Here is an 8,173-nt window from a genome sequence, read left to right on the forward strand (position 1 = left end):
ACTCTGAAAAAAAGACATTGGACATTTCACTGTCAGCCATTTGAAACTATTAGTTAAGTTTGTACGTAGGATATATCATGTACAGAAGTTTGTAACCATTGTTTGAACTACAGTTTACGTATAACCATATGGCAAATCTGTTTAAAGTAAAAGCACCTCGGGGACACATTTCTCTGAAAATCAAATTTCTTCACTTCTCTCCAACCTTTGCCATATGAAAGCTTGTTCCTGGGCCTTTTGAAACAATACACGAAATTTTGGGGTTCACCTTCTTGTTTTCATGGAAATTGACAATCTTTGTTTTTCCATTATAGATATAGAGTTAAGTATTCAGTGACCATATTGAATTCCATAAATTACTACATTTTGATATCACTTTGAACTTTTTAAAAAATGTGCACAGTGACGTCAGAGTTTTATTGATTTTTATCTGAGACTAGATTGAACAAAGTAACAGCAAATGGTTAAAGATTTTATTTCTGAGGCAAATTCTATGTTCACAATGCTATCGAGACTTCACTTGTCAGTAGTACGGACGAAACGCATTTGTTGCTTTGTCGTGATCTACATACTTTACATTATGCATACTATGTCTATGACGAGCTATGACACGACTATGTAACAGTTGAATGAATCAATCATCAATCAATTAAGCTTCTATTTTTTATCTGCGTTCGAGCTGTGACATGACTATGCAACTTTTACTGTAACAGTTGAATGAGCGAGAACAAAGTATTGTTGAAGCAATGGATGGGACACCAATACTTTCAATCATCAATCAATTAAGCTTCTATTTTTTATCTGCGTTCGAGCTGTGACCTGACTATGCAACTCTTACTGTAACAGTTGAATGAGCGAGAACAAAGTATTGTTGAAACAACAGATGGGACACCAATACTTTCAATCATCAATCAATTAAGCTTCTATTTTTTATCTGCGTTCGAGCTGTGACCTGACTATGCAACTCTTACTGTAACAGTTGAATGAGCGAGAACAAAGTATTGTTGAAGCAATGGATGGGACACCAATACTTTCAATCATCAATCAATTAAGCTTCTATTTTTTATCTGCGTTCGAGCTGTGACCTGACTATGCAACTCTTACTGTAACAGTTGAATGAGCGAGAACAAAGTATTGTTGAAGCAACAGATGGGACACCAATACTTTCAATCATCAATCAATTAAGCTTCTATTTTTTATCTGCGTTCGAGCTGTGACCTGACTATGCAACTCTTACTGTAACAGTTGAATGAGCGAGAACAAAGTATTGTTGAAGCAATGGATGGGACACCAATACTTTCAATCATCAATCAATTAAGCTTCTATTTTTTATCTGCGTTCGAGCTGTGACCTGACTATGCAACTCTTACTGTAACAGTTGAATGAGCGAGAACAAAGTATTGTTGAAGCAACAGATGGGACACCAATACTTTCAATCATCAATCAATTAAGCTAATTTGTATCTGCGTCTTCATAACATTCTGTTCTTACGAACAAAATGAACGTCACCAACGACAACATATAAACAAACACGAGACTGAAATATGATATAGAGAATAAAATAGATAAGTAAGTAGAAAGAAGAATAAAAAAATGACTGTCAATGAAGTGATTATAGAAGGAAAGGTATAATGTAGAAGATCGGAATGTAATCATCACTGGCCATTTTTTATATGAAAATTAAAAACGTGAAATCTATTCAGTCAGTGTAACTTTCCACTGTCGTTATCTAGAAATAAAATGCACCATGATAACTCCTGTGGGAGTGTGTATTACTCTTACTGCAAAGAGGCCAGGTTGATTTACGATAACGATACGGTGGGATTGCGACACCTCAATAATACATATCTACTTCAAGATCTCAATTTTCAGAGTACGTGTGTGGGAGTTTCTGAACCAATAATACATATACCTACTTCAAGATCTCAATTCTTGGGGGAACGTGTGTGGATGTGAGGGTGGGGGTGGTCTGAACCCCAAGAATACATGCCTACCTCAAGATCTCAATTTTCATGATATGATCACATCTGACTTGTATGATACATAATCATTTCCTATCAACTTACCACTATCATTGCTGATTTCCTAGCCTTTACCATAGACATTTGCCTCCAATGCCTTTACTAAGTTATCCCCCGTTGATATTATGATGTCAGGTAACAACGAGTGTACTTTACCCCAATTTAATGTCTACGATGTTTGGACTCATTATTTTATTCCTATTTTCTTTATTGATAGAAGATTGTCAGCTATTCAATGATAGATCGGTCGTTAAAGAGTCAGGAGGGCGTAATGGCTGCTTTTAATAGTTGATGTCAAGTAAGTCACGAAGTCATTTTCATCAACCTCTACATCGCGCGACTTCTCTAGAAAAGAGCGAAATAAAATTATACAAGTACACCATGAAGTTACTGCTGTGCAGTGGGGTAGGGAATTCTGGGATTGGTGCCCAATTCCGATGCAGATGTCAGTAGTAGGTTTTGAAGGAATCTGGGCATTGAAGAAGGGTTGCAAAAAAAATACAGGTGACCATTTTCAGAAGCAGAATGCCATCTCTATTACCGCCCGATTTTATTGTCCGTGCAGTAACCTTAGTGATCTTAATGAATGATTAGTTATTGGTACTTTGTTTTCCATACCATGATGTCTCAGTTTAAATAGAAAACCTATAACATGAGAGAAAAATGTGTCTACAATTTTGCATATAATTATAATTCATGTTGGCATTGTTACTCTGTTCAAAGAATTATACACTCCCCCTCCCTCCTCCACATGAGCCACAGCACTCATTACGGAATATCCTTCAAAGAAAATGGAATATTTTATCAATAAATATTCCTTGTGAACGTTGCTTCTGTGGACCTCGCGTACAGAATGATGCAATAGGTGGGTTAGAAGTAAGGAAACATGGCTTTATATTGCAATGTAGCTGTCATGGCAACCTGGTGAAACAATCAGTGATTTAATCTTTCTCTTTAAACATCAGTACGTTTGTAAATTAGTTATAGAAAACATACAACCTTGTAATCTGGCAAAGAGCTATATAAATTACTATTAGGTCAATCAGTTAGCTTTCGAGTGGATGATGTCATCATTATTAAAATGCTGATGTTAATACACGAAACAATATTCAGAGTAAATCGCAATAAACGTGATGGCCACTAGCCTTCTCTTGGCTGTGGTTATGCGTTGTGGAAACAAACGCAACTTGTTCCAGGTACTAAATTTGTATTAATCGTTCAGGAGCTGTGAACATTTTCTTCTCAATGCATGTCATTGAACGTGTTTTGAAACGACTGTTGTGTTCAAACTTATATTCTAATTTCCCAATAAATATAGGCTTATCTTCTTTCATTTCGCCATAGGCACAAGGCATCACTCACTCAAAGTATACATTCGCTTTGATTCATTGCCTTCGTTCATTTCACACACATCAATGAAACAAGGCTGAACGAATGTAAATGGAAAGTTGTTGATATGTATACACGAACAGGCGTCTATCGACCTTAACAAGTCTTCCCCGAAGCCGAAGGACTGGGGACAATAATCTTTCCTTTATCTTTGATCTATTCAATACAGCTATAGCGGCAATACATCTCAACACATGATCGCCTAAAAGGGAAAAAATAATGGGCGGCTAATCTTAACAGAGATGTTGAAAGTATTTTGGAATGCCAATATTGATTAATGTACACGTAAAAGCTTGAGAACGCCGACTTGTTCATTGATTAAAGGAATTCCACATTAGTCTACACTTTGAGTATAACTGTGACCGACAGAATTTTAATAAATGTTATATGTCATTGGGAATATGTGTAGCAAGGTAGTCTAAGAATGGGTTTAAGACATTGGCCAAGTCATACCCACTGAGTGAAAGTTGCATCGTGCAAAACGAACGCTTTTCTTTGCATTTTTATCAGTAGAAGTATTATTATTCTTATAATTTTTACTCAGTACTAATTGAGTACAAAACGGATTGAATCTTCAACTAGCTTCGCACCTCCTGATACATGCTCTGTGAACAGAGCGTAAAACTAGTCTTATGAGGGGATGATATAGATGGTTAGAATTGGTAGATTGTTCATATGTCCAGTTTTTATTTCTGTGTTTGTCGAAACTTTGTATTTTTGTTAGAGGTTAACGAAATACATTCGATGGTGATGTGTAAGTGACATAAGACAAACGTTTTACAGAATTCAATTTTGAAGGAGACCCCACGTGACATAATATGCATGGCATCTTGTCATACTACAACACTTGACTCCAAGCTATATCATACCATGTCATAACAAAGTGAGTCACATTAATCATCTCAGACCACAAGGCACCACAGTACATTCCCAGATGGCACAACATATGTCACAATGTATGGATTTACTTGCAAATTATTAATCTGAAACAGTTTTGATATCCTAAAATACACCCATTCACTTCCTGATAAGCAAGCAAGCCTGCAGTATGATTCTTTTCCTTTGAGAGGGGGGGGGGGGGGTTATGAGTTAACGCATTTGTATTTTGCTTCCAGTACAATGTATGTAGAATATTGATATTAAAAAAAGAAACCATAAACAAAGAAAAGCACTTCGTTTCAATAACAATGAAGTCAGTTTACAACATTTCAATGAGAGACTCAGGCAGGCTCATTGAAATTGTATACCTGAAGTTTTAACCGAAGTAGATCTATGGAATTTCACCACGTGAAGAGAAATGCAACTAGAAATTCCCCTTTGGCATCCAAAGAACCACAAACGAAATGTAATTTGACTGATTGAAAGCTTTACAAAATTTATGTGAAATCTATGAATTTTTAATAAAATAAAAAACGAGGACATTCTTATTATTGTGTCGGTCAAAACATTCTCGATTAATGACATTTTCATTTTTGAACGATCTATCTACTCTTAAATCTACTCTTCAGTGATAACAAGATAGACGAAGAATATTAATCCTAATTTCGTATCACTTAGTACATTTTTGTGATGTAAATGTGTGCATAATTAATGATAATTAAATTATTAAGAGTCACATCTGCTCGCGAATTTAAAGGAAATCCATTTTAAAACTCTTTCGGTGACAAACGTCCGAGTTTTAGAAAATGAATGATATAAGTTGGCTGATACTGAACTTTTCGTTGAAATATAATTTGACTGTTTCTATTTAAATGGTTTAGACCGGAAGAACTCGGACAGGATAAAAGTAATCCTATTACCGGTTCATTTCTTGTAAGCTTTAAGTTTATGGGGCATCTATGTCGTTAGTTGCTAGTTGGCTTCCTTTCCTCTAGATACCTGGTCCCCTGTGTAATTTGAATGTTTCTACTGAATTCAAATGAGTATTAAATTACAAACAAAGTCAAAAGATTAGACATATATATAATAAGCCAACAGAGTATTACTAAAGGATATGATATTCTAACGCAAGATAAAGTTTGCTCTACATGACATGTAGACGCTTCAAGATAAAATGTTGGTTTCCAGCACGCATATTAGAATAAAAACATTGCTGGCAATGAGCCATTATCCTGGAAATAGGGTTTTTGAGATTTTCAACACGTATTACTTACGGCAGAGACGGATACGTGGTGTGTGTTTGACAACACTATAACACTAGAAACGACCATTGTGAAGTGAGTAGTTTGTAAGGTACACTGTGTGTACAAGTTTTAATAGGCAACTTTATTGCAGACGTACGCATTATTTACTAGTACAACAACTGATCCAATTGCACCTGATATGGTGGGATGGGGGGGGGGGGCGGCGACATAATTGATAAAGGATCGTTACAACCTTCATAGAACTGGAAATTTTAGCTCAACTTTGATTCATGGTTTCTGTCAAACAAAGAAACTTGTAGGGGTTCGATCCATTCATGTGTCATAAATCGTAGGCATGATTTATAAAGTAACGTTGTGATGGAAACACGAGAGTCTACAAGTCAGTGATATCTATTATAAAGCTTGTGAAAGTCCTGATTAGATGTAGATGTAAGGAGGACGTGATGGCATTACAGAGATGTAAAGTAATTTCTGCAAGGTATATAGGAACAGATAATTGAAGAAGATATTATATTGATGATCGCCACTAAACCCAATGGGCACAACCAATCCAGGCAATTATGGGAACGAGCAGGGTCTATAATGGGAGAGGGGGGCACATTTCGGAGTGCGAAGGGGGTAGGGCACATTTCGGGGTGCAAAGGGAGGGGCTTAAAAATTCTGATGGTCTGACGGGGGAAGCATGAGCAATTTTGATCGTGATCTGAACCAAATTATACCTCAGAGGGGCTGCTTACCTTGTACATTTGCAAAATTTCTATTATACAGTTCTTAAACCTATATTTAATTATGGGGCTGGCCATAGCTGAGAATACATGAACATGTGAATTTGTGTCTGCTTTAAAGTGGAACGCCATAAGGGCATTTTCATGAACTATGAGTTCTAGAGAGTAATGTCATGGTTTTACAACAACATTACGCTCAATTTCAGAGAAACATGCAAGTTGAAGTTGTCCCCCATAACGTTTTGTACTTCAGTAATCTTTCCCTGCCTAGTTTGCTCTCTTCCAGCTGTATACATTCTCAGACCACACTAAATCAGTGGTCAGAGATACAGTTCTTTCTTTATTGACTTTTCTGCTCACCCTCCCCCACCCTCCGTAAAATTGGCTCCTACCTAAAATACGTACAGTTTCTTCGTGTTGTTGTGACCGGTTGGAAACATGGTGAATGTTGCTTGGTGTAAGCAATGGTAAGTCAGAAACTGTTCAAGGTCTAAATCTCGACAGACTTTCAGGGAATCGAATTACATCAATCCCTCATCAGTTGTACTATGAAGATAGAGAATCCATGTAGTAAATCCCCATGGTATTAACTCTGCATCTATATCCACCTTCTAAATAATCGGATTCCAACCAACATTTCTAGAGTAGCTTTCTTTAAACCCGCGTATCTGGTGTTTTCCGTCGTTTGCTAAATTCAGCTATTTTTTACTGGAAAGTTTAGCCATGGATGCAGTTATCCATTTACATGTTAATGTGATTTTATTCGAGTCCACGGATATTAAAAAGATTTGAAAGTTGTATCGTAAAATGAATATCATCGACGCGCATTGAAGTTGGATGATAAATCAATTTCTCGACACAATTTATCTTTTCAACACTAAATTACATTGATTAAAATTCAAATATCATCCGGACTTTACGAAATCGGCAATTTAAAGGCAAATGCAAGATTGTTTCCGGCAATGTAATATTTATGACGAGATCTTTTTCGTTGGCCTACAGTTCAATATACAGTAATGTATTGATGTTTAATAAAACAACCACTACACACTGTATATGTTGTCATCCACAAAGAAAATACTCTATTTTAGCACAATCAAAGTTATTCAGCGACCTTTAACCTCGGATCACTATCGTTTTGCACAAAGTGGTCCGAGCTTGGCTTCGAAGTCTTCGAACCTTTTCCCCAATTTCCTCGAAAAAAATAGTAACTACGGTTACTTATTGATTTAAAATAAGATTTAAAAGATTAAGATTTAAAAATGCAAAAACCATAATATAAATAAAAAGTAAACCAACAAAATATAAACTATTTTGCTGAAAAACATGTAAAGTAAATCATTTGGATCATCGACAATGGTACACAGCTCGCCCGTAGAATTCACGTCTGAGAGAGTTTACTTTGAATTATTCAGTTTTAATCTTACATCAATATTATATTCGTGTCATGAAATAAAACTACAGGCAAAACTCTCAAGATGTTAACAACGTGATTTGTATTGATGAGTAGAATATATTCGAAAGTTTAATTCAAACATTATATAACTAAAATCACAGAGAAAATCGCCTAAGGTCAACATGGAGTTGCAATTATTACAATTCTATGAAACGCGTCATGTAGCGGTCTAAAAGTACATATGACTGGAAGTAGTTTGATATAATTACAATTACTCTCTGCTTGTTTACTTAGTATTCAATTCTGTCTCTCTTTCTCTGTCTCTGTCTCTGTCATCGTCTGTCTGTCTGTCTGTCTGTCTGTCTATCTGTCTGTCTGTCTGTCTGTCTGTCAGTCTCTTTCTCTGTCCGTCTCTGTCCCCCACCTCTCTGTCCCTTCCTCCCTCCTTCCCTCCCTCTCCCCTCCCTCCTATGTATGTATGTATGTATGTATGTATGT

Source organism: Glandiceps talaboti, chromosome 2 (assembly GCF_964340395.1).
Source record: "Glandiceps talaboti chromosome 2, keGlaTala1.1, whole genome shotgun sequence".
NCBI classification, from domain to species: Eukaryota; Metazoa; Hemichordata; class Enteropneusta; family Spengelidae; genus Glandiceps; species Glandiceps talaboti.